At 41.9% G+C, this 27,660-nt stretch overlaps 1 non-coding gene across 1 annotated transcript; it reads right to left on the reverse strand.

The window, feature by feature from the left end:
* Positions 1 to 25,905: 25,905 nt before the first annotated feature.
* TRNAG-CCC lies at positions 25,906 to 25,978 on the reverse strand. Its single transcript has one exon. It is a non-coding gene; the product is annotated as a tRNA-Gly (tRNA).
* Between the last annotated feature and the right edge of the window lie 1,682 nt (positions 25,979 to 27,660).

Raw genomic sequence — 27,660 nt, forward strand, 5'->3', positions numbered from 1 at the left:
GATTATCTGGGTTGTGAAGCTCTTTTTTGTACAGTTCTTCTGTGTATTCTTGCCACCTCTTCTTAATATCTTCTGCTTCTGTTAGGTCCATACCATTTCTGTCCTTTATCGAGGCTATCTTTGCATGAAATGTTCCCTTGGTATCTCTAATTTTCTTGTATCCGGTTAGAATTAGTTAAAGGAACTAGAAATGTTGGCCTTTTGAAACAGGTGGACATGACTGATACCTTTTGGTGTTTGAGACACTGAGATGCTGAAGAGAGATTAGCTCTGGTCTGTGCACATCCAGTTAAGAAGGAAATGGCAACCCACTCCAGTATTCTTGCCTGGAGAATCCCGGGGACAGAGGAGCCTGGCGGGCTACAGACCACAGGGTTGCAGAGGCAGATACGACTGAAGTGACTTAGCACACATGTTGCACACACATGCACATCCAGAGGACAGGCTAGGATGTGGAGGTGGCAGTGAAGCTTCTAGCCTTTAGGATGCTCCCACAACAGGATGGGCTGCCTGGTGAGATGGTGTGTATGCCCCCCAGGGAAATATTCCTGCAGAAGCTAGAAGACCATCTATCATGGGTGCTGTAACTTAGATTTCTGTCAAAACGGGAAAGGTGAACTCGATCAGTGGTTCCTAAATACTCGTGCAGCTAGGACAAACTTTGGTCCAAGATAAAACAGTTAAAAAAAAAAAAAAAGGAACAATGTCAATATTTCCCCCAACCCTACCTTTATTGAATTTCAAAGCTACTCTTAATTCTGAGACTACGCAAAATTAATCATCCCTAAGCAGAGACATCACTTTGCCGACAAAGTTCCATCTAGTCAAAGCTATGGTTTTTCCAGTAGTCATGTCTGGATGTGAGAGTTGGACCATAAAGAAAGCTGAGCAGCAAAGAATTGATGCTTTTGAACTGTGGTGTTGGAGACAACTCTTGAGAGTCCCTTGGACTGCAAGGAAATCAAACCAGTCAATCCTGCTGCTACTGCTGAGTCACTTCAGTTGTGTCCGACTCTGTGCGACCCCATAGACGGCAGCCCACCAGGCTCTCCCATCCCTGGGATTCTCCAGGCAAGAACACTGGAGTGGGTTGCCATTTCCTTCTCCAGTGCATGAAAGTGAAAAGTGAAAGTAAAGTCGCTCAGTCGTGTCCGACCCTTAGCGACCCCATGGACTGCAGCCTACCAGGCTCCTTTGTCCATGGGATTTTTCAGGCAAGAGTACTGGAGTGGGGTGCCATTGCCTTCTCTGAGTCAATCCTAAAGGAAATCAATCCTGAATATTGATTGGAAGGACTGATGCTGAAGCTGAAACTCCAAAACTTTAGCCATCTGATGAGAAGAGCTGGCACTGGAAAAGACCCTGATGCTGAAAAAGATTGAAGGCAGGAGAACGGGGAGACAGAGGACGAGATGGTTGGACGGCATTACCGACTCAATGGACGTGAGTTTGAGAAAGCTCTGGGAGATGGTGAAGGACAGGGAAGCTTGGCATGCTACAGTCCACGGAGTCACAAAGAGTCGGACGCAACTGAGCGACTGAAAAACAACAACCTTTTCACTGTTAGAATCTCCACTTTTCTATGAAATGGTGGTTGTTCGAGATGATGGTAGTTGTTGCTTTTGATTTTGTGACTCTCAAGGCAAAGGTACAAATAGCATCACTGTGCTGGTTGCCCAAAATTTCTCTTCTACATTAACAGTTAACAGAATTCAGAAGTCAAGGAAGTACCAAACTAGAAAAACCCCAAGGTGTCATCAGTGTACGAATGCTCCCTCTGCTTTCACTCTTTGCCTTCAGTTCACTCTCCACTCAGCAACCAGGACAATTCAAAACATGAATTAGCTCATAACCTTCCTTCCTTGATGGGCTTCCCTGATGGCTCAGCAGGTAAAGAATCTGCCTTAATGCAGGAGACATCAGAGACTCAGGTTCAATCGCTGTTTGAGGAAGATCCCCTGGAAGAAGAAATGGCAACCCACTGCAGTATTTTGCCTAGAGAATCCCATGGACAGAGGAGCCTGGTGGGCTACGGTCCATGGGGTCGCCAAGAGTCGGACATGACTGAAGCTACTTAACTATTTTGTTGTATTTTGTTTCACAGTGAGAGCCATCATGGTAGCGTTTGCCTCTTGAGAAGAAGTGGAAGCAATGCCTCAACAGAAGGAAAACGTGAAATGGCCAATGTCTCAGAATATATCAAATACAGACCGAGAAATGATGGTAATATATTATAATTCTAGCGAGGACTTAGATTATTCAGTCCCAGGCCTTCTGTTAAATTGCTTAATCCTCACCACCACCCTACCAGGAAGATACTATTATTATTCTCATTTTTATTTATGTATTTATTTTGGCTGCATTGAGTTTTAGTTACAGCACACAGGATCTTCATTGCCACATACCACCTTCCCTCTAGTAGCAGTACACAGGCTTAGTTGCTCCTTGGCATGTGGGATCTTAGATCCACGCCCAGGCATCAAACCCACATCCCCTGCATTGGAAGGAGAATTCTTAACCACTGACCCACCAGGGAAGTCCCTTATTCTCATTTTACAGATGAGAAAAGCTGACCAATTTAGCTTCAAGTCAACTATAGAAAAACAAACAAAACAAAAGCCATGACTCTAACATGTTTCTTGCACCTACTGACTTTCATTGGTTCATTTAATGCTTGTTCCAATTTTTTTTTTTTCCCCTCTCTGTAGCGTCTTCTCAGCATGCTTTAGAAAGTGGAGACTGGAGAAATCTTCATTCTTTTCTGATGCAAAGATTAATTCCAGTGACACATATAATCCACTGTGTCCTACCATTTTCCATAATGGGATGACAATTTTTAACTTTTGTGAGACAAGTTATGCAAATAAGCACAGCCAAAGAGAATGCACAAAATAGGATGTGAGAGCAAAGGAGAATGGAACAGTGATGGTCCTTCCTTTTCTCTTACAGCAGCAATCTGCTGAAAAGAGGCCTCTTGGGCAGGCAGAGGGTCAGGATTTTGCACAGCTGCTCCGGATCCGGCTCCAAGCTCTCACTCCCCCCAGGAAAGAGGCCAAGAGCTTCCTTTAATTGACTCCCTCCTGCCCCCATTCATTAACATGTGGCCCTCCAACACTGCAATTTGGGAAAGTGCCTCTCCACTCAGAAGGATGGAGAGTCCTGGCTGGATGTTTAGGAGGTGGCAATGAGCAGCAACATCGCGGGCTGGCACCTCCATTCAGAGCACTACTGGCATATGCCTACATGCAATTAGAAAAAAGATATTCCCAGATTAGCTGGCTCATTGACACCTGAAGCAAGATGAGAAGGTGAGGGGGGACAGGAGACACATATTCAGATGGTGTGAAAGACATATTTATCCATTTATCTAAATAATATTAGGAGAATCTCATCCAAAAAAAGAGAAAAACACTGGGCCTTGACAATCCCACAAAGAAGGCCACAGCAACCGAGCAGAGGGCGCTGACGTGTCCTATGGTCCTAACAGTCACGAGGGGGAGAGGCCAAAGTTTGACGCTGAGCTCAGGCTGAATCTGACAGTTTAAGAACTGAGTTTCAGATCAATTTCTAAATGGCCAGTTTTACTGTATCGGCATTTAGAGCCAAGAAATACATTCCTTTTATAGAACGCGTCTGTGTTCCAGAAAGACGCTGTGCACATCAGCTTCAAATTACTGACTGGCTTTTGTTTCCCAAGGATTCCACATACCATTCTCAGGTGATTTCTGTCTTTTAAAAGACAAGCCATACATTTATTTTAAAAAGTAAATAGTCAGTGATGATGGTTGCCTAATTATGTGAAGGTACTTAGTGCCACTGAACTAAATACATTTAGAAATGGTTAACCTGGTCAATTTTATGTTATGTCTGCTACTGCTGCTAAGTCACTTCAGTCGTGTCCGACTCTGTGCGACCCCATAGACAGCATCCCACCAGCCTCCCCTGTCCCTGGGATTCTCTAGGCAAGAACATGAGTGGGTTGCCATTTCCTTCTCCAACGCATGAAAGTGAAAAGTGAAAGTGAAGTCGCTCAGTCGTGTCCGGCCCTCAGCGACCCCATGGACTGCAGCCCTCCAGGCTCCTCCATCCGTGGGATTTTCCAGGCAAGAGTACTGGAGTGGGGTGCCATTTCCTTCTCCATTATGTTATGTCTATTTTACCACAATTTAAAAAATTTTAACTCCGAGGAAAATGTAAATGAAGACTTGAAAGTTTCATCTTTCATGACAAGGTAACGAGGCATAATAATGCTGACAATTGTAATTTTCATCAATATATTTCAATTTTAAATGACAAAATAGTAAACAAGGAAGAGCGTTAATAAAACAAATGTGAAATGTTTTGTTTTCAGGCATAATGTCTGCACGGGAAACCACAATTTTTCACCAGCACAGAATGGAGGCTTTTTTGGACTGAAGGTTGGACTTAAAACATTGACAGATCTAAAAGTCTTTGAGGAATTTTAACAAATCAGAAATCAAATCTCTTAAAACCCTGATAAGAAACACTGTACATAAATTAAATTATGAATCATTTTACAAAAATTCCTTAAAAGTCATCACATTTCCTTGAGATCATCAATGGAACAGAACAGTCTAGAAATAAACCCAAATTCATTCAGGAATTTAGTATACTATAAAGATTGACTTTCAAATAAGCAAGGAAAATAAAGATTAACCAACAAATAATATGGTGTTAAATGAGTAGCCATCTGAAAAAAAAAATAAAGTTAAGTGATCCCTACTTTATTTATATACCAAACTAAATTCTAAATGAATCAAAGATTTCAATGTAAATACACACACACATATACACACAAAAGTATGAGAAGAAAACAAGGAAGATTTTTTAAAATAATCTCAGAATTGGGGAAGCTTTAGTAAGATACAGCATCCAAAAGCTGTGAAAAAAAAAATCAATGAAATCAAAAGGAAGAATAAAATATGAAAAAAAATTTGCAATAAATATCACAGACAATAAACGAGTAATTCATTAATGTACAATGAATGCCTAAAATCAGTAAGAAAAATATCAGTCACCAAAAATAGGTAAAAGAGTAAATAAACAGTTTATACCAAAGAAATACAAAGACCTTTTGCACATAAAAACACATGTTCAATTTTACTTGTAAGAAAAATAATTATAACTACAATGAGATACCATTATGATTTTCATATTAGCAAATACCAAAAATCTGATGACACGCCATGTTGGTGTGAAACGAGCAAACTAGCAATTTACCATCTTGTTGGTGAAAATATAAATTTATATGACTTCTTTGGAGGCATTATATGGAAATATTTATCAAAACGTTTAATGCATGTTGTTTGGTCTCAAAATTGCAGGTTTAGAAATTGATCCAATAGTTATGCTCACACCTGTAACAAATACTGTTTATGTAAGAATTTTCACTGAAACACCAAAATGTCTTTAGCCACCAAAATGTCTGGCTAAAGAATTGCTTCGGAAATGGAATACTGTGTAGATCGTTTAACAAATTAGGCAGTTCTGTCTATAATATAATAATAAGTGTAATTCAGAATGCACGGTACAGGACTTCCCTAATGGTCCAAGACTCCAAGCTTCCAATGAAGGGGGCTCAGGTTCAATCCCCGGTCATGGTACTAAGGTCCCACATGCAAGGTGCACGTGCAAGCCATCCTTTGAGTGTGTGTGTAATATTTAAGAGGATAAACACACACACACACACCCTTAAATGGGCTGTAAAAGCCTCTGAAATGATATCCAAGGAACAGTGTATCATTTTCAGGGCTTCTGTGAACAAGAAATGAACAGCTAAGGAAATAAGAGAAAAGCTTCCTTTTTAAGTATGAATTCTCAGGCTTTTTTTTTTTTTTTGGCTGCACCCCTCAGCATGAGGGATCTTAGTTCCTGATCAGGGTTCAAACGCCTGCCCTCGGCACTGGAAGGCAGAGTCTTAACCACTGGACCACGAGGGAAGTCCCTCTCAGGCTTTTTTTACTATCTGTACCATCATCAGGTACAGACTCCAAAAAAATTATTTTAAAGGAAAAATCCATCAATATAAATGTCTTACATGCTAATACTGATTAATTAGCTCCAGATTTAATGGCTGAATTGATATTTTTAGAAAAAAAACTAAAACACAATCCCCACTCCTGATAATACAGGATAAAAAAGAATGAAAACTCAGTTTTAAAAAAAAAAAAAGGGGGGGAGTGATGAGAGGCTTCTCTGGTGGCTCAGTGGTAAAGAGACCACCGGCCATGAAAGGGCCAAGGATTTGATCTGTGGTCCGGGAAGATTCCACATGCCTCGGAGCAGCTAAGCCTGTGCACCACAGCTACTGAAGCCCGTGCTTCACAACAAAAGAAACCACTGCAGTGAGAAGGCCCTGTTTGTGGAAACTGGAGAAGATCCATGAAGAGCAACAAAGACCCAGCACAGCCATAAATAAATAAAATAAAATAAATTTTTTTAAAAAAGAGGAGTCATGAAAAAAAATTTTAAGAGCAAAGATAAATATGTAGAATTAAACTCTTCTTTTGTCAAGTGTCTCAAATCCACCAGGATTTTACAAAGCCCTTGGAGCAGCGAGGACAAAATGATAATAATCCACATTTAGGAAATGAAAACTTTTTAAACTGTTTTCAGGTAGAAGTGGTACACAATTCGATTTAAAAGACAGCTCTCAGTTTGTCCTCTCCACCAACCCCTGAAGACATCATTCTAATCCCAGGCATGTACTGTTATCAATAATCAGAATTCATCTGGATAGGCAGACACTGTGGGAAGTAGCTAACAACCCTTCCAATGTGGCCATTAAGAATATTAGCTTTACCTTTTACAGGAAATGTTTTCTGCCGAGGCCAGCCTGCTGGCCATGACCAAGCTCACATGGAGCCTAGATCTCCATGCTGTGTCCTGGGAAAGCAAAGGAGACCCAGACAGGTCCCCCAAGATGGGCTGCAGAGCCAAGACTGCCAGGACTGCCTGCGTCCCCTCCACATCATCTGTGGGCCCCTCAATAGTGGAACAGACAGCAAGGAGATGGGAAGGAATTACATTTTTGAAAGAGCAGTGGAAAGCACTTGAAATGGTTCAGGCCCAAGATAAAAGCTCTCGGAGAAAAGAATTTTAATTCTCCAGAACACTTTCAAGAGATTAGCATACTATAATTATCCATAATTCACTGCTGTTAAGTCTGTTTAGACTCCTCTTTACTGACATGCATGACATACTGGTATACACGATGGAAATAAAACACAAGACCTTGGGTTATAAGACCATTCCCCCACCTGATCCTCCAGGTTCACTCACTCCTCACTCCTCTCCTGCAGGAGCTCTTCGAACCTCTTCACCTTGCTTATCCTGTTCCCCTAAAGAGATGCTCCATTTCCATTATATTGAAGCGTTTTATTAAAACGCTTCCCATCCTTCAAGGCCCATTTCAAATCCCAGTCCCTTCCCCAAACTTCCTCTAATTACCCAAGTCTCATAAGATGATAGCTCTGAATTCTAAGACATTTAGTATTTTGTATTAAATACATACCTCCATTTTATATACACATATATACATACACACATGTGTATGTGTGTATGTATATATCATTTTAAAAGGCAATTAAATATAACAATTAACCATAATAGGCAATTGAACATAATACTTACGATGGCCTTGGGGTCCTGGAGTTGGAATCCCTGTACCATCTTTGCTGTGTGACCGCAAGGAATTTATTTAACCTCTCTGAGCCACAGTTATAAAACCCAAGTTTAAAAACTATCCATCTCCAAAAAAAAGAAAAGAAGAAAAACTACTATTCATCAATTCATTCATTTGCTCATCAAGTATTTACTAAGAGTCAATTATGTGACAGGACCCAGAGAACAAAATGAACACGGTCTCACCTCCCTAAGGATCTAACATTCAAGCAAGATCAGCGAAATCTAAGTGGAATCTCACTCATCATAAAATAGCCCACAAATAACCAATAAACAATTTCAAAGGGAAATGACTTTAGTGGATTTCCCAGAACACTTTTAGTGATGTTCTCTAGATATGGTAAAGCTATGATTATGAAGATTATTTTGTGAATGCAATTGTTTAAGTTAAATTTCTAGTGAAATGAGCATACATCCTAAATTCCTAATTTTTTTAATGTTTATTTCTTTAATTGTGACAAATAATTTATGTTTAACATAAACATTTCCATCTAGGTATCATATAATGTTTTTACATTAATAACATATATCATATGTAAAATAGATCACCAGTCCAGGTTCAATGCATGAGACAGGGTGTTCAGGGCTGGTGCACTGGGAAGACCCCGAGGGATGGGATGGGGGGGGGAGGTGGAAGGGAGGGTCAGGATGGGGAACACATGTACACCCATGGCTGATTCATGTGAATGTATGGCAAAAACCACCACAATATTGTAAAGGAATTAGCCTCCAATTAAAATAAATTTTAAAAAATATTGGTAAAAAAAAAACATACATGTATTCAACTTTCTTCTACAGCTAAGGATATTGCCAGACCTCAGCCACAGTCCTAGACATATACATGCTGCTTCTAAAAGACTACACTCCTGGACATATATCTGGAGAAAAACATGGTGTGAAAAGATACGTGCGCCCAATGTTCACTGCAGCACTGTTTACAATAGCCAAGACTCTCTATCAACCTGAATGGCCATCAAGAGAGGAATGGATAAGGAAGATACAGTACACATATACAGTCACTCAGCCACTGCAAAGAATGAAATAATGCCATTTGCAGCAACACAGATGGACATATAGGTTGTCATACTGTGTGAAGTAAGTCAGACAGAGAGAGAAAAACAGAATATTGCTTGTAAGTGGAATCTAAAATAGAGCACTAATAAACTTACTTATAAAACAGAAACAGATTCACAGACTTGGAATTTATGGTTACCTGAGGGGGAAGGGAGGGGGAAGGGATAGTTAGGAGTTTGGGATGGACATGTACACATTGCTATATATAAAATGGATAACCAATAAGGCCCTACTGGATAGCACATGAAACTCTGCTCAATGTTATGTGGCAGCCTGGATGGGAGGTGAGTTTGGGGGAGAATGGAAACTTGTATATGTAAGGCTCAGATCCTTTGCTGTTCATCTGAAACTATCACAACATTGTTAATCAGCTATATCCTAACAAAAAATCTTAAAAAATGAAGTGCATAACCAAGAAAGACCTACTGTAAAGCAAAGGGAACTATGCTCAAGATCTTGTAACAACCTAAACAGGAAAAGAATGCGAAAAAGAATGAACGCATGTGTATGTATCACTGAACCACTCTGCTGCTCACCTGAAACTATCACAACATTGTTAATCAACTATGCTCCAATACAAAACAGAAAGTTTAAAAATAAATAAGTAAAAGACTGCATCTGAAATAAGAAACTGAGCTGCATGTATACCTGCCTCAGGGTATCCTTAAAACTGTTTGAATTTATTTTTAATAAATGTAATGTGTGTTTTTTAGAGTGCCTTGTTTTATTAACACTCAGCAAGTATTAGAGTGCTCACTAAACAATGCTCCGAGTGCTAAAAGATAGAATTGCAGATGGGGTGATTTTGAAGATTTCAGAAAATGGGCTCCTAATTAATAAAAGTTTTGCCCTAATTACCTCACCAACAATACAATTATTGTATTCGTCTATCTTTTTGACAGCAACGTAAAAATACTTCCTCTTATTAGGAGAGCAGCCTGTCTGCCTTTTTCTTGCTTTGTAAAACTTTCCCAGGTTGCAGCTATACAGGATCCTTTCCTACCTAGCAACTGACAAATAACAACAAGAAAATAAGAAGAAAAAACCTTTGCCATTGCCAGATCTCTTTGTGGAAACAGGCATATATATATTCACTAGTTTCCATTTTAGCTACTGGAAACACAGTTCAACAGAGAAGAATATAACTTCTTTTTTTAAGCTTTTCTTTTGTATTGACATTTGGTTGACTTACAATATTAAGTTACTTTCATTACAACATAGTAACTCGTTATTTTTATAAAGCCAACTCACTGGAAAAGCCCTTGGTCCTGAGAAAGACCGAGGGCAGGAGGAGAAGGGGATGACAGGACGACATGGTTGGATGGCATCACTGACTCAATGAACATGAGTTTGAGCAAACTCTGGAAGACAGCGAAGGACAGGGAAGCCTGGCGTGCTGCAGTCCATGGGGTCGCAAAGAGTCGGACACGACTGAGCAACAACATACACCATACAAAGTTATTATAATATTATTGACTATGTTCTTTGTGCTGTAATTACACCACTATGACTGATCTGTTTTATAACTGGTAGATTGTCATTTTTAATGTTTGTGTTTTTTAAATTTATTTTATTGAAGTAAAGTTGAGTTACAATGTTGTATTAATTTCTGCTGTACAGCAAAGTAATTTTGTTATGCTTTCTTTTTCATATTCTTTTCCAATATAGTTCGTCACAGCAATATTGCTTTTTAGAGCACTTTAGCTTCTAACTTGTGTGAATGCCCCAGAAGAGAGCATCACAGCCTGTAAAGGAAGAGGAAGAAAAAGAACTTAATAACACATTCAACTCTTTAATTAACAAGACCTTCTGCTATTGTCCGAGTTCATGTAGCTTCTAGTGGGACTGAGGATGATAGATTTAAAAAAGCAACAACAACATTTTGGTGTGATGTTTTGTTTAAAAACAGTGATTACGTGAGAGAGCTTGCGGAGACGAGTCCCCAGGTGTTCCCAGGTTCAGAGTGAAAGCGAACCAGCACCAAGCTTTTCTGCTGCTGCTGCTGCTGCTGCTGCTGCTAAGTCGCTTCAGTCGTGTCCGACTCTGTGCGACCCCATAGACAGCAGCCCACCAGGCTTCCCCGTCCCTGGGATTCTCCAGGCAAGAACACTGGGGTGGGTTGCCATTTCCTTCTCCAATGCATGAAAGTGAAAAGTGAAAGTGAAGTTGCTCAGTCGTGTCCGATCCTCAGCGACCCCATGGACTGCAGCCTTCCAGGCTCCTCCGTCCATGGGATTTTCCAGGCAAGAGTACTGAAGTGGGGTGCCATTGCCTTCTCCGAAGCTTTTCTAAAGTTCTCGAAATAATTTTACTCATTTCACATTCATCCTCTCCACAACCCTATATCAAGCTAGCATGATTCACCAAGAGACTTGGCCATAGAAGGATTTAGTGACTTACCCAAGGTCATAGTGAGTTTTCAACAAGTCCAGGAATCAAGTCCAGGTTTCCAGTCTCTGCGGGCTAATTCCCCTCACATGTTGGAAAACATTCTTTCCCTCACCCCATCTCTCACCCTCTTCTATTCTGAGAGTGTTGATGCCCACGCTGAAAATAGAATCCCACACCACTGCCAAAAACTCCTCCCTTCCCTGACTGACCGAGGGGAGTTGGAAGGGAACAACAGTCCATCAGGCTCCTCTCCCCAGGTCCCCCCAATCAGGCTGCCAGGTTTAACAAAACAATAATGTAAGACATACAATTAGATCTAAATTTCAAACAATGAATAATTGTATAGTACAAGTATGGCCAGTGCAAAATTTGGGACAGACTTATGCTAAACATTTATTTGGTATTTATCTAAAATTTAAATTTAACTGGATGCCCTTTATTGAGGCTGCCAGGCCCCTCTGTCCATGGGATTCTCCAGGCAAGAATACTGGAGTGGGTAGACATTCCTTTCTCCAGGGGATCTTCCCAACCCAGGGACTCGAACCTGGGCCTCCTGCATTGCAGGTAGATTCTTTATCATTTGAGCCACCAGGGAAGTCCCCCCTGTATTGTACCTGACAACCCTACACCTACTCATCCCCACTTCTACCCTTGTGTCCACACACAGGAACACATCAAGGACAGGAAACTCAACTAGGACATGCGGAACAATACACAGATGTTTAGCAAGATTGGTCTCAATTATGCCAAATGGTTTTCTACTTCAGATCTCAGCTAATTAGACTCATAGGTATTTTATAATAAGCTTTATAAAAGGTTTTTTTAAATTTTTGTCTGCGCTGGGTCTTCATCGTTGCATGCAGGCTTTCTCTACTTCAGCAAGCTGGGGCTACTCTTCATTGCAGTGCTCAGGCTTCTCATTGCCACGGCTTCTCGTTTCGAAGCACAGGCTCTAGGCGCGTGGGCTTCCGTAATTGCTGCTGTGGGTTCAGTAGTTGTGGTGCATGGGCTTAGCTGCTCCTCAGCACGTGGGATCTTAGTTCCCCAACCAGGGATCAAACCCGTGTCCCTTGCATTGACAGGCAGATTCTTAACCAATAGATCACCAGTGAAGTCCTATAATAAGCTTTTTTCAAAAAAAAAAAATATTAATGCAATAATATTTATGGAGCTTTTTCCTTTACTGCAAAATTAAGATGTGTGCATTTTCCAAAGATGATTGCAACAGTATCTCCCACCTCGCTTTTTTCCAATGTGACCCAGAGATGGAGTCTGTGTCCCTTCTCCCTTGAATACGGACGGCCGGTGACTCTTGACTCAGTAGAAGTAACAGAGTGAGACCACACTACTTCCAAAGCCAAATCAGAAAAGGCAGCATCTGCCTTGCTCACTCTACCATGCACACTTGGGGCCCTCTGCTACACTGAGGCCGCCAGGCTGGGAGGGAGAGGCCAGCCACACAGAGAGGCCACCCGAAGGCACTCCGGGGAGACAGGTCGGTCATCAGAGCATCCCAGGGGTCAGACATGTGAGCGAAGGAGACTTCAGGTGGTTCCGGCCCCTAGCTGTTCAGTCATCCCCAAGTGTGGTGTGAAATGTGTTGAAGCAAAGCCCACCTGACCTTTCTGGATTCTTGACACAAACATAGTAAAACTACTCCTGCTTTATGCCGAAAGTTTACCATGGTCTGTAATGCGGCAATAACAACTAAAACGTAACACGTGCTCTTTGCAGAAAAATCAAAAAACCTGCAATTCTCTATGTTAAAACAACTGCTTCCAAATTTTGAACCATGTGCTTCCAGTATTTTCCTAAGGCTATATGCACGTTTTTCTTCTTAAATATAGCACAGGTCTGATTTTTTGGCTTCAACAGTATCACTTGAAAAAAAAAAACTCCATCTCATGGAACAATTCTGGTCTTTGATAATAATAACTGTAACAGCTATTACTGCACATTTAGCTTGTTTCAAATTTTTTATTAGAAACACAGCTGCATAAACATTCCTATACAAACACAGCTTTCAATTCATCTAAGATTTTCCTAGAAGTAGAAGTCTTAGGTCAGAAGGCTTGTATATTTTTAAAAGATTCTGATACATACAAACTTTTCTCCAGAAACAACTATTTGTTTAATACTTATTTATACTTGTTTATGGCTGTGCTGGGTCTTCGTTGCTAGTTGCATCAGCAGGGGCTACTCTCCTTGTGGTGTGCAGGCGTCTCACTGTCGTGGTGTCTCCTGTTGCAGAGCACAGGCTCTAGGCACATGGCTTCAGTTGCTGCAGCTCCTGCGCTCCTGAGAGCTGGCTCAGTAGTTGTGGCACCCCGGCTTAGCTCTTCCTCGGCGTGTGGGATCTTCCTAGCCCAGGGATCTAACCGGTGTCCCCCGCATTAGCAGGCAGATTCTTATCCACTGTACCAGCAGGAAGTTCGCTATTCTTCTCATTAATGAGTTTTATCATTTTCTGCCACCAGAAGTAATGTATGATTGCTCAATTTTCATATCCTCACCAGCAACAAATATTTTAATTATTTTAAATTTTGCCAATTTTCTGAACCAAAATGATCCTTCATGGTTATAACACTACAGAGTGAATACTTTTTCATTTTTATTAGCCATTTGCATTTCTTTTTGGCATGAATTGCCTTATGCTCTTTGCCCATCTTTCTACTGGAATATTTGCTGTCTCTTAATGATTTATAAAAGCTCTTTGGCTATTAATTACCTTAATCCTCTGTCATATATGTCCAAAAATGTTTGTTAGTGCTTTGCCTTTTGTTGAACATATATTTCAAATGCCAAATCTATATTTGAAAGATAAAATAGCATCTATAAAACAGTATTTTTCTGTCCTTGGCTATTTCCTAAAACTGTCAGTTTATTATTGCTAGAGCCATATTTATTAATGTGTATGCGATTCAAGGGGAGAAACTAAATGCAAGAAATGGACTTGAGCCAAAAAAGCACACATACTGAAACCAAATATTAGAATTCCAGCTGAAATAAAAAGGGAAGTGGCCAAGAGCAAATACCTTAATAATAAAAATTATTAGTAGTATAGCAATAATCAACATGTACTTTATATACACTTAATAATTTAGATATGTTTTCTCATATAATTTTCACAATAACCATTTAGAGAGATACTATTTATATTTCTAGTTTTTTTGGCCATGCTGCATGGCATTTAAGATCCTTCCCTGACCAGGGATTGAACCTGTGTCCCCTGCAGTGGAAGCGGAGTCTTAATCACTGGACCATCAGGGAGGTCTCAATATTTCTAATTTATAATTGAGGAAATAAGGCTTAACAGGGGTCAAATGACTGGTAAATACTACGCTCTGAGGCCTGCTTCCTGCCTCAGCCAGAGTGTTAAACACTAACTAAATATTACCACCTGCTCTCGTCCACTTGTTTAACCTCTCCAAGCCTCCCTTGGTCTTTTGAAGATTAAATGACATCATGCTTATACAGTGAATAGCACAGTGCCCAGCACATGCTATATCCTCAGTAAAAGGCTGGTCATAAAAGACAAGTGTTCACATGTTCACCACGTGGAGAAGTCGGAACCCTTTTGCACTGTTGGGCAAAAGGGTGCAGCCATTATAGAAAACTGTGTGGCGGAGTCTCAAAAAATCAAAATAGAATTACCATATGATCCAGCAACCCCACCTCTGAGTATTTATATAAAAAGAAAAACTGAAATCAGGATCTTGGAGAGATATTAGCCCTCCCCTGTTCACTGCAATACTATGGACAATGAATGACCAAGATGTGGAAACAATCTAACTGTCCACTGATGGAAGAATGGATGGAGAAACTACGCTATACCCAGTGTTCATTGCAGCACTATTTACAATAGCCAAGACACAGAAGCAAATGAATTGTTCATCAACAATGAATGGATAAAGAAAGTGTTGTACATATAAATGATGGAAAATTACTCAGCCATTAAAAAGAAGGAAATAATGCTATCTGCAGCAACATGGACGGACCTGGAAATTATTGTACTAAGTGAAGTCAGAGAAAGACAGTATCATATGATATTGCTCATATGCAGAATCTTAAAAAAAGAAGATACAAATTAAGTTATTGACAAAACAGAAACAGACTCACAGACGTAAAGAACCAACTTATGGTTACCAGGGGTAGAGGTCGGAAGGGAGAGACAGACTGGGAGTTTGGGACTGGCATACACACAATGCAATGTTTAAAACAGATAACCAACAAGGGCCTTCTGTATAGCACAGGGAATGTGGCGCAATATTCTGCAATAAACTAAATGGGAAAAGATTTTGAAAAAAAATAGACACATGTATATGTAAAACTGAATCATTTTGCTGTATGCTTGAAACTAACACAACATTGTTGATCAATTATACTCCAACATAAAATAAAAATTTAAAAAGACAACTATGCTATATACATGCAGTCATGTCCAACTCTTTGAGACCCGATGGACTATAACCCACCAGGCTCCTCTGGCCGTGGAATTTTCCAGGCAAGACTACTGGAGTGGGTTGCCATTTCCTTCTCCAGGGGATCTTTTCAACCCAGGGATCGAAACATACATATACCAGATTATTCACCCTTAAAGAAGAAGGAAATCCTATCTCATGCTACACTATGAATGAAGCTTGAAAACGTAATGATCAATGACATAAGCCAGTCATGGAAAAATATAAAATACTGCATGACTGTGCTTATATGAGGTTTCTAAAGTAGTCAAATCCATAGAATCAAAGAGTTGAATGGTGATTGCTAGGGAGAGGGGGGAAAAGGAAGTTACTAACCAACAGGCAGACAGTTTCAGTTGAGTGAAACAAGGAAGCTGTGGAGCTCTGCTGTACAACAATGTATCTGTACTCAATACTGCTGTATCATGCATTTAAAATTTTCAGAAGAGAGTAGACCAACTATTAAGTATTCTTATCACAATGAAGTTAAATTAAATCAATACAGAGTAGCCTATGTGGGACTTCCCTGATAGTCCAGTGGCTAAGACTCCATGCTCCTAATGCAGGGGGCCCAGGGTTCGATCCCTGGTCAGGGAACCAGGTCCCACAAGCTGAAACTGAAGATCGTACATGCCACAAATAAGACCCAGCACAGGCAAATAAATAATTATTTTTAAAGAATTAGTAACCTTAAGAGTTAAAAAAAAAATCTGTCATCCTCCTCATTGTCACATGATGATGTCACCAGGAGAGCTGCACCAGCGTATAAACACACCTTTCTACACCAGTAGACACTTTTGCCTAATCGTGCCCCCACCATGAAATTTTAGTGCTACTGGTGTGCCATTATTATGTACTGGGTCCCTTTGGAGGGCCACACACCAACGTACTATCTGCTGAAGTAGTGTAGATATTTTTGTCCCCAGGCACCCCCCCATCTCAGCAAGAATTGGTTATCATCCCTTGGTTTTCATTTTTGTTTTTGGCCAAATCATATGGCTTGCCAGATCTTAGTTTCCCAACCAGGGATTGAACCCAGGCCAGGCAGTGAAAGTGCTGAGTCCTAACCACTGCACCACCAGGGAAATCCCAGTTGTCAGCTACTTGGAGTGACATTGTCCCCACCATCCTTCCAAGCCTCCCTCTTTGAGAATGCCTGATTTGTGTTCACCAGAAAAACCTCTGATGAACATGTCTTGCATATCCTTCGATACCTATATCCTGACATGGTTCATCTGAATAACACTGCTGTACAAACCTCAGCAGATGCAGGGCAGTCCACTTAAAACCCAGCCTAATTCTGGCAGTTAGAAGCTTCATTAAAACAAATATATAAATGAAGGCAAAATTAGTGATCATCTATTTTTCTACCACTTTCAAAGAGGAAAGAATTGTCACTGATAATTTTTGAAAAGAGGAAACCGGACAAATGATCTTGTCTGGACTAAATCAATATGAAGCTCCATGTGTTTTACCCACCACTGTACAATGTATAATTGATCACATGATGAAAACTGATGGAGAAGTGATGGCACACAATAGCTGGGAGTTATTCAATCACTGGCTAATGAGTCTTCTGTGATGCACTGCAGATCACAAATGCTCTCCGCCTTTTATATTTTAATTTAAATAATCCAATGTTCTGCTCAAGGTCAGAAAGATTCTGTGCTCATTAATTGTGATGAGGTGGGATTTTTGCTGAGTATTAGAAAATACTAATGATCATTTAACAACTAAAACAGAATAATCCACAGCTGAAAATAGCATCCACAACCAGCTTGGAAAGTGTTCTGTGGAAGAAAATGTACTCGGGCCAACAACAGTGACTTGCCACTGTGCCAGAATATTCTTCTTCCTGGTGTGTGTTTTGCACCAACTACTCCTTACATACCAAACACAGCCCTAAACCATCTTCAAATTCTCTGATGAATTGTGCTTTGGTAGTGAGCCCTCTGTCTACAGTGAGGCAATGTTAACAGAAATAACCAGTTATGCTCCGATGTCTCAGTGGTGTCTGACTCTTTGCCACCGCATGGACTGTAGCCCACAGGCTGCTCTGTCCATGGCATTCTCCAGGCAAGAATTGGAGTAGGTTGCCATGCTCTCCTCCAGGAGATTTCCTGTACCCAGGGATTGAACCATTCTCTCCTGCATTGGAGTGGATTCTTTACCGCTGAGCCACTCTAGAAGCCCCAGAAAGGCACTCCTATTTGTTGGAAGAGTGCTGGTGAGAATACTGGTCACTATATAATCCGATGTCCTCTACAAGACGGTAGAAATTTATCTTTCCTTTCAGCCCCAGGAATGGTTTTCTCCCTCAGTTTCCAGTTTATTTTTAGATACAAACCATGAACAATAGACGCCCCCCCTCTTCCCATCTGCAGATCTGATCTTTGTATTTTCAACTGTTCAAAAGAGGCAAGCCCAATGGGCCTCCAGTTTAACTCTCACAGTCACTGCAGAGCTGGGGCGTGGCGGATGGGGCCGGGGATGGATCCGAGACTCGCTAACAAGGGGTCTGACACCCCAACGTGCCTTAGCCCAGTTTGGCTGTGGGCTGACTCACATCTTACTCCACCACACTGTCCTGTCTCACCATGCTTTCCCGGCCTCCTGGGGGTTACTCGGAGCCTTCTAACGTGAATTAGAATTCACAGCATTGATTCTGGGTTCAGTAACTTCAGAGCTTCTAGGTGCCCTTCCGAAGGGCGGAGGGTCTGCCCTTTATCATTTCACCCTGTAAGGACCGCTGAGCTAGGCTTGAGACAGGACAGAAGAGAGCAGGATGGACCACAGGGCCACTACCCTACCGGAAGTGCTCGCTTCCAGGAAAGAGTTCGTCCTGGAAGAGAGCAGGGATGAGGGAAAACAAAACAGAAGTGGAAATACTCATCTTTCACCCAGATGAACCGGGGTGGGGGGCCGGGAGCGGGGGTGTCAGGGGGACTGTCATCTTTCCCAGCAAATGAGAAAGTGTCGATTCCAGCAGTTTCGAAAAATCACTTGAGTATTTCCAGCAGAGGGCGCTCGGGTATAGGAAAAAAGAACAGCAAAGCACTCTGCAAAGAACTGACTCATCAGAAAAGATCCTGATGCTGGGAAAGATTGAAGGCAGGAGAAGGGGACCACAGAGGATGAGATGGCTGGATGGCATCACTGACTCGATGGACGTTGAGTCTGAGTGAACTCCGGGAGTTGGTGATGGACAGGGAAGCCTGGCGTGCTGCAGTCCATGGGGTCGCAAAGAGTCGGACACGACAGAGCGACCGAACTGAACTGAAAGCGCTCTGCCTCTTAAGGAAACCCCAAACACAGACTGGTTGCCCAACCAGCTCCAGAATTTCTGTGTAGAAGGCACTTGGGGTAACAACATGGGTGGAAGCCGGGAGGGATTGGAGAATGTGTTTATATATAACAGGGGTAAGTGGAGTGGAATCACCCCTAGAAATCCTTGGGGCTTCAACAACCCTTAGAACAGTTACTGAAAATAGGAAAAATAGTTCCAGCAATCAGATCTATTGTATTACCAATAATTTCCCCTGATATTCCTATCAGTGTCTTTCTGTACTTTGGACTTCCACTTTTAAAGCTCATTTTAAGTGCCTTCTATGGGTAACCAGGATGTCACATGCTGTGGAGACTTGAAACATGTCAATCCAGTCCCAATCCACAATGAATATATAGTCTAAAAGTGGAGATGAGACAAAGACACAAATCATAGTATTCTGCAAGTCAGAATAGGGCCAACACCATCAGAAAGGCACCAGTAAGTGACAGTTGAAAAGGAAAGTTTGTGGGCGGATAATGCAGGGGTTGCGGGTTCAATCCCTGGTCTGGGAGCTAAGATCTCACATGCTTCTCCACCAAAAAAAAAAAACAAAACATGAAAACAGAAGCAATGTTGTGACAAATTCAACAAAGACTTGAAAAAACAATGGTCCACATTAAAAACAAAGAAGGAAATGGCAACCCACTCCAGTATTCTTGCCTAGAGAATTCCATTGACAGAGGAGTCTGGTGGGCTGCTGTCCATGGGGTCGCACAGAGTCAGACATGACTGAAGCGACTTAGCATGCATGCATTGGAGGAGGAAATGGCAACCCACTCCAGTGTTCTTGTCTGGAGAATCCCAGGGACGGGGGAACCTGATGGGCTGCCGTCTATGGGGTCGCACAGAGTAGGACACGACTGAAACGACTTAGCAGCAGCAGCAGCCACATTAAAAAAAAAAATTCTTTAAAAAAAATTCATCAGTTAGCCTTGGAGAACTTGCTACTAGACCTTCTACGTCTTTAATCCTCATGACAACCACATTATTATTCTCAGATGAAGAAACCAAGCACGTAGTCACCCATTAAATGTCCTCGTGGTCAGGATCTCAACCTGAGTTCTGTCCGAGTGAAAAGCCTGTGTTGTTGTTCCCACGTCTCCATCCTGCCTGTCTTGTGTAACACTCTTAGTAATTGTATTTTACCAGAAGATGATGTTTTGAAAGAAAAAGTATTTAAAAGCCAAAGGAGAAAAGCCTCTGCAAACTGTGGGCCTTTGAGGAAGAAGGGAGGGATTTTTAAGATGGTCCTGACGACATATCCAAGAGGCACATGACCTCTTCTCTACTCCTAGGTATACCTTGCCCCTCTGGAAAACTGCTGGTTAGCGGTCTTTTTTGAATGTATGCTTAGCTGCTCAGTCATGTCTGACTCTTTGCGACCCCATGGACAGTAGCCCGCCAGCCTCCTCTCTCCATGGGATTCTCCAGGTAAGAATACTGGAGCGGGTAGCCATTGACAATAATTTTCAGGTGACCTGAGATGAGTATCTGGGACCTTCGTCCTTCCCGAAAGCCAAGCGTCGATTTTCCACAAGTCCTGTAGGTGGCGGCCATGCACTGGTTTCCGCTGAAGGAAATCAGCGTCGACCTTTCAGGAGTCCTGGTAGGCAAACAGGAGTAGCTCCTTTCATTCCAAGTGAGAAAAAAAAGGACAGCCCTGCTCCCTGTAACTTCTCCTTAAAAAAGTCTCCTTTTTAACAAGGCTTATGTTCACCTGGAGAGACTATAATGGAGAAGTGCCAGCTTCTAGACACCTGAGTCTGACAGCCATATGACATTGAGTAGACAGACACCCAACCCTTCTTATGGTTGGGTGTCTCATCCAGACAGTCTCCAAAGTCCCTTCTAACTCATAAATGTTATTTTCTTGCCCCCCCCCACCCCCTGCCCCCAGTCCTGCCAAAAAGAATCTTGAATAGTCCCCAAAGTGGAAGGGACCTGGGAGGTGAGGTGAGGGGCGGGGAGCGGGGAAAGGAATTTGTAAAATCAAACTTGAAAAGGACTGTGAGGTTGATCCAAGCCAAAATGCCATTCATTCCTGGAATCCTCTGTGGTATCTCCCTCAGAAGGTGGTTGCCCTCCAGGAGTTAGGAGTCCGCTAATTCACAGGACCCCCTGTGTGACCACTGGAAAGTTCTTAACTCTGTTTCCATGCTGGCCCTAAGCCTATGTTCTTGGGTAAGTCTCATCCCACCAGCCAGCTCTCCATTTACCAGGAAGTAACAACCATGCCCCACCACCCACCACCTACTTCTTATACCCACATATAGGCATTCCCCCTCCAGCCTGTCTATATCCCTTTTAATCCTGAATGAAATGCTCTTAGGTAAGTCTTTTAATGAAGTGAAGTAGAACAAAGCTGTCAACTTTCTTGTTCCAAATACTATACCTTTCTTATTTTACATTATTAATAGCCCCATTGCACTATAGACTCCTAAACAACTCCAGCCAACTAAATCATCTGAAGCCACATGGCCCAATATGGCAGCCACAAGCCAATCAAGATCGATACTGATATTGAGAAATATCAATAACTTCAGATATGCAGCTGACACCACCCAAAGAGCCTCTTGATCAAGGTGAAAGAGGAGAGTGGAAAAGTTGGCAGAAAATTCAACATTCAGAAAACTAAGATAATGGCATCCAGTCCCATCACTTTGGAGAAGGTGATGGCACCCCACTCCAGTACTCTTGCCTGGAAAATCCCGTGGATGGAGGAGCCTGGTGGGCTGCAGTCCATGGGGTCACTAAGAGTCGGACACAACTGAACGACTTCACTTTCACTTTTCACTTTCTTGCATTGGAGAAGGAAATGGCAACCTACTCCAGTGTGGAGAATCCCAGGGACGGCGGAGCCTGGTGGTCTGCCTGGTGGTCACACAGAGTTGGACACAACTAAAGCGACTTAGCAGCAGCAGCAGCAGCATGGTTTTCCCAGTAGTCATGTATGGATGTGAGAGTTGGACTATAAAGAAACCTGAGTGCCGAAGAATTGATGCTTTTGAACTGTGGTGTTGGAGAAGACTCTTGAGAGTCCCTTGGACTGCAAGGAGATCCAACCAGTCCATCCTAAAGGAAATCAGTCCTGAATATTCATTGGAAGGACTGATGCTGAAGCTGAAACTCCAATACTTTGGCCACCTGATGCAAAGAACTGACTCTTTCGAAAAGACCCTGATGCTGGGAAAGATTGAAGGCAGGAGGAGAAGGGGACAACAGAGGATGAGATGATTGGATGGCATCACCAACTCAATGGACATGAGTTTGAGCAAGCTTCGGGAGTTGGTGATGGACAGGGAAGCCTGGCATGCTGCAGTCCATGGGGTCATGAAGAGTTGGACATGACTGAGTGACTGAACTGAACTGAACTGATGTTTAAAACAACTTGGATATGTGAATCTACTTTTCCAACAGTAAGTCTTATGAAATCTAAGCACAGATTGAGTATTTCTAGTGAATTTAACTTCTGGATTGAGATATGCTCTAAGTGTAAAATGCACATTGGATTTCAAAGATTTTGTATAAAAATGTAAAGGTATCAATAATTTTTATATTGATTAGTTGTTGAAATGATATTTTTGATAAATTGGGTTCAATAAAACATACTATCAAAACTAATTTTGTCTGATTCTTTTTATTATTAGATCTATTGGAAAATATAAAATTATATCTATGGCTTGTAATTTTCTATTAGACCATACTGCTCCAAATTACTCAAAACAGCTGCCTGTCTATAAGTCTTTCCCATGCAACTTTGTTCAGTTGGGCTTTCAAATTCCACTGTTAAAATTTATATTAACCTCTTTTATATTTCTCTTTCTTAGATCTATTTGCTATCCTAGCCAGGCAATATGATCTTTTGGAATTTCGATCCCATATATTTATTGTCCCCTTTGACTTCATGTTGTCCACAAACTTCATAAGTAAACTTTATTTATATTTATCCAAGTCTTTGGTTAAAATATTGACAAAGTCAAGGCTGAAACATTATTAGAAATCACTTTTCATCTCAGAAACAGCACATTAATTAAACATTACCTTGGATGTGCTTTTTTAAAAAATTAAATAACTTTCTAGTTGTAACAGAGGTCAGGACTTTCCCATCTTCTATCGTATTGCCCCATCTGCCCATTTCCTGTCAGAGAGTTGCTGGACAGAAAGCTCAGGGCAGTCAGCAAGGCCTGGGTCAAAGTCATGATCAGGGTAAGCCTGGGGTTGGGAACCAGGCATCTAAGGAGACTAGCCCCATCTGTGGCTGAGATAAGCAAGGCTGCAGAGTAGGAGGGCAGGCCAGCCCAAACAGGGCTAGGCTTTCTGATGATCAGGTAAGATGTGCTGGGTCTCTGAGGCCAGAGCAATGGAATTAAGACCTTTAAGTAAGCTTACTTCCTGGTGGACATTCAGAGCCAGCCTGCCTTTCCCTCTATCTCTCATTTCCCCGACCTCCCTTGTCTTAGAGTCAGAGGACCTTAGAGGACTCAGACATCCTTTCATTCAAACTTCTGATCTGTTCTATAACATCCTTGAAAAATTGACAATTTAAGCCATCTGCATGCCTGCTCAGTTGCTAAGTCGTGTCTGACTGTAGCCCACCAGGCTCCACTATCCATGGGATTTTCCAGGCAAGAATACTGGAGTGGGTTACCATTTCCTATTCCAGGAATAATAAAAGCTCACTAACTTTCCACCCAGGAATCAAACCTGTGTCTCCTGCATCTCCTGCATTAGTGGGTAGATTCCTTACCATTGCACACCTGGGAAGTTCTTAACCCATCTGGTCACTGCTAAAACATCTCCACCAGTAGGAGCCTCACCATTTCATTGCAGAAAACCAAATTACTAAGGAATCTTTCCTTAAATTAAGGAAAAACATAAATACAGTATACTAACGCATATATATGGAATTTAGAAAGATGGAAACAATAACCCTGTGTACGAGACAGCAAAAGAGACACTGATGTATAGAACAGTCTTATGGACTCTGTGGGAGAGGGAGAGGGTGGGAAGATTTGGGAGAATGACATTGAAACATGTAAAATATCATGTAAGAAACGAGTTGCCAGTCCAGGTTCGATACACGATACTGGGTGCTTGGGGCTAGTGCACTGGGACGACCCAGAGGGATGGTATGGGGAGGGAGGAGGGAGGAGGGTTCAGGATGGGGAACACATGTATACCTGTGGCGGATTCCTTTGGATATTTGGCAAAACTAATACAATTATGTAAAGTTTAAAAATAAAATAAAATTTAAAAAAAAATTAAGTGGAAATCTGAGTCCTTATAACTTCAACTTGTTGGTCCTCTTTCTGCCTTCTGAATAAACCTAGTTCTTCTTCAACATGGCAGTTATAGTTATGTCTATAGAGATATCTATACATGTCTACATATCTGTATCTAACTATCTATTCTTCTAATCAGAGCAGTAAGTGATCCTCTCAACTCTTTTCATACCCAGGCGTTCCCTAGCACTTCAGTCGTTCTTCTCCGACGTGGTTTCAGATCACTTCCCCACCCCAGGTGCCCTGGTTCCACACTCTCTAGGGAGTCCATCAATGTCCCTCACAAAGTCCAGCACCCAGTACTGAGCACAGCACCCTTGCTGGGGATCACCTCACCTCCTTCCTCTATATATCCTCTAACACAGACAAATGATTTGCGGCACTCATGTTGTGGACACATTCGGAACCTTCCTTGCACTCAAGTGCAGAGATGATTTTATGTAACGCTACTCGCTGCCTACGTACTCCCTGCGTCCACACCAGACAGTGCTGATCGGCGTGGCACACTGTTCCCTGGAATTCGGCAGTGTCCTCAGAGTCCTTCTTCTTTTTTTTTAATTAAGTTTACTTATTTTTTACTTGAAGGATAATGGTTTTACAGAATTTCGTTGTTTTCTGTCAAACCTCAACATAAATCAGCCATAGGTATACATATATCCCCTCCCTCTTGAACTTCCCTCCCATCTCCCGCCCCATCCCACCCCTCAGATTCCTTCTTAACACCATCTCTGGTCAGCCACTAAAAGCTAACGCACAGGTGCAGCCAAGTTAAATCCCCCCTACCCTGTACCTCTGCGGCTGACTTTTATTTGACAAACCAAAGGACTTTACATTTATCTTTCATTGAATTTGTTGATATTAGATCTGGCTGATCAAGTCCAGTTTCATCATCTATATAGCACAGTGCTTAACAGAACATCTGTGACTCCATCCAATATTTCCTCCTTCATCTCATTTTTCTTTCAGCATTGCTCCCTAATGGTTACTGGAAATTATCTATTTTATTATCTGATGTATTTATTGAATGGACTTTTATGTTCTCTCTTTAGTTTCAAAGTATTTCCATTTCACATCAAATTAGCTGCTTTGTAAAATTCACATGGCACTGCTTTTTATGTCCATTTCAATTATAAGCTTTTGTTTGGAATCCATGGGGTGAAAGCAGTAGCCACCAATATGATCCAACGTGCAGTACTCACAACGCTTAAGCTAGCCTGATCCTTTTGTTTTCCTCAAAGCACAGCTTGCAGGCTTGCAGGATTTTAGTTCCCCAACCAGGTATTGAATCCAGACCCTTAGCATTAAAAGGTCGAGTCCTAACCACTGGACCTTCAGGGAATTCCCTGAACTAGCCTGATCCTTAATGTATCACAATAATTTCTTCCAAGAATCAGTAGGCTCCGTGATCTTCAACTAACACTTTCCTGTTTCATTCTCGCTGTCATAGAAGCCATTAGAGCAGAAGACTTGAATCCTTTAAGAGCATAAACTGGTACCACGCTTGAGTTTTTCCTTTGCTTGGGCTCTCAAAGGACCCTGGGACTTGCAGATGGAATCTTCTGGTTTTAAACATTTTTTAAATTCATTTTCATTTATTTATTCATTTGGCTGTGCTGAGTCTTAGTTGTGGCATCCAGGATTTTTAGTTGTAGCATGTGGGCTCTAGTTCCCTGACCAGGGATTGAACCTGGGCCCCCTGCACTGGGAGTGCAGAGTCTTAGCCACTGGACCACCAGGGAAGTCCCTGATTTTGAATTTTGCCCAACTAGCCATATACACACACACTCAGCAGAGGTAGACAAAGAACCATAAACAGAATCATCTCCTTCCTACAAAATAGACAATAGGGGTTTAATATTCAATAACAGAAGGTTCTTCTTAGGACCAAACCAGATCTTTTCAGGAGCTCTATTTCAGAATACAAATCTTAGGTCCCTGAAGCAGTATTGCAGTCAAACGATGTCCTTGTGGCTAAGAATGTAGATTTTAGGGACTTCCCTGGTGGTCCAGTGGCTAAGAGTCCAGGCTCCCAATGCAGGGGCCCTGGGTTTGATCCTTGGTCAGGGAACTGGATCCCATATGCCACAGCTGAGAGTTCACACATTGCAACCAAAGATTCTGTGTGTTGAAACCAAGATCCAGTGCAGCCAAATAAAGAAAATGAATAACTATATTTACCAAAAAAAAAATGTCGATTTTACACACTGGTGTCACCTATTACAGAACTCTGTACCACAGAAGGTCAGAATGCATTAAGTAGATGTTGAATCGTCGACCAGCCTTGCTCCCCCATAGACATGCAAACCAGATATTCTAGGAAACAGAATATGATTCATATAATTCCTTCTCCTCCCCCTGTCCTTTACCCAGCCACCGTATTATTGGAGATGTGATACTCTGCTAGACAATCTCTACTCTCATTGAAATTACCCAAAGACAACAGTGTGATGAAGTGGTTTAAGCACAGAAGCTGCAAAAAGAGATCCATTTTCCAATCCAACTAGGACATTAATGATTATATGTCACTTCAGAAAATCATCACCTCTTTGTCAAAATGAAAACTAAGTCCAAATGCATGTTGCTTTGTGTAGGGTCAGATTCTCTCACCTTTAGGGGGAGAGGTCAAGGCCTTCTTCCCATCGGTACCCCCACCCCTATAAAGGAGCTCTTATAGAGGACAAAACAGCGTCTCCAAGATGCATAATTTAGAAGCACTAGAGAAATTTCCCAGAGAAGGCAATGGCACCCCACTCCAGTACCCTTGCCTGGAAAATCCCATGGATGGAGGAGCCTGGTAGACTGCAGTCCATGGGGTCGCTAAGAGCGACTGAGCGACTTCACTTTCACTTTTCACTTTCATGCACTGGAGAAGGAAATGGCAACCCACTCCAGTGTTCTTGCCTGGAGAATCCCAGGGACAGGGAAGCCTGGTGGGCTGCCGTCTCTGGGGTCGCACAGAGTCAGACACTACTGAAGCGACTTAGCAGCAGTAGCAGCAGCAGAGAAATTTCCATGGGAGGAAAAATATAGCTCAGAAGGTCCTATGTCAACAAACAAGTGTACGTAAGAGGAACTCTGGGGCCCCTAAAGCTTGTGGGCTTAGCAGGAACCCCTCACCCTGTGGGGCCCAGGCTGATGGAAGCAAGCCCAGAGCAGGTAGATTCTAGCTGGCTCTTTCTGAGCCTTAGGACAGGAAGAAGAATGAAGCCTGAGGTGTTCCTACTATCTGCCTCAGCTTATCAACAGGAGAGAGAGACATGGTAGAGATGTGGGGCAAACTTGGAGGAATATATATATATACACACACACACATATATATATATACACACACATATACACACACATACAAAAACACATCTACATATTGTTGTGTTGAGTCATGTCCTACTCTTTTATGACACCATGGACTGTATAGCCCAGC

Source organism: Bison bison, unplaced genomic scaffold, assembly GCF_000754665.1.
Source record: "Bison bison bison isolate TAMUID 2011002044 unplaced genomic scaffold, Bison_UMD1.0 scf7180017849896, whole genome shotgun sequence".
Lineage (NCBI taxonomy): Eukaryota > Metazoa > Chordata > Mammalia > Artiodactyla > Bovidae > Bison > Bison bison.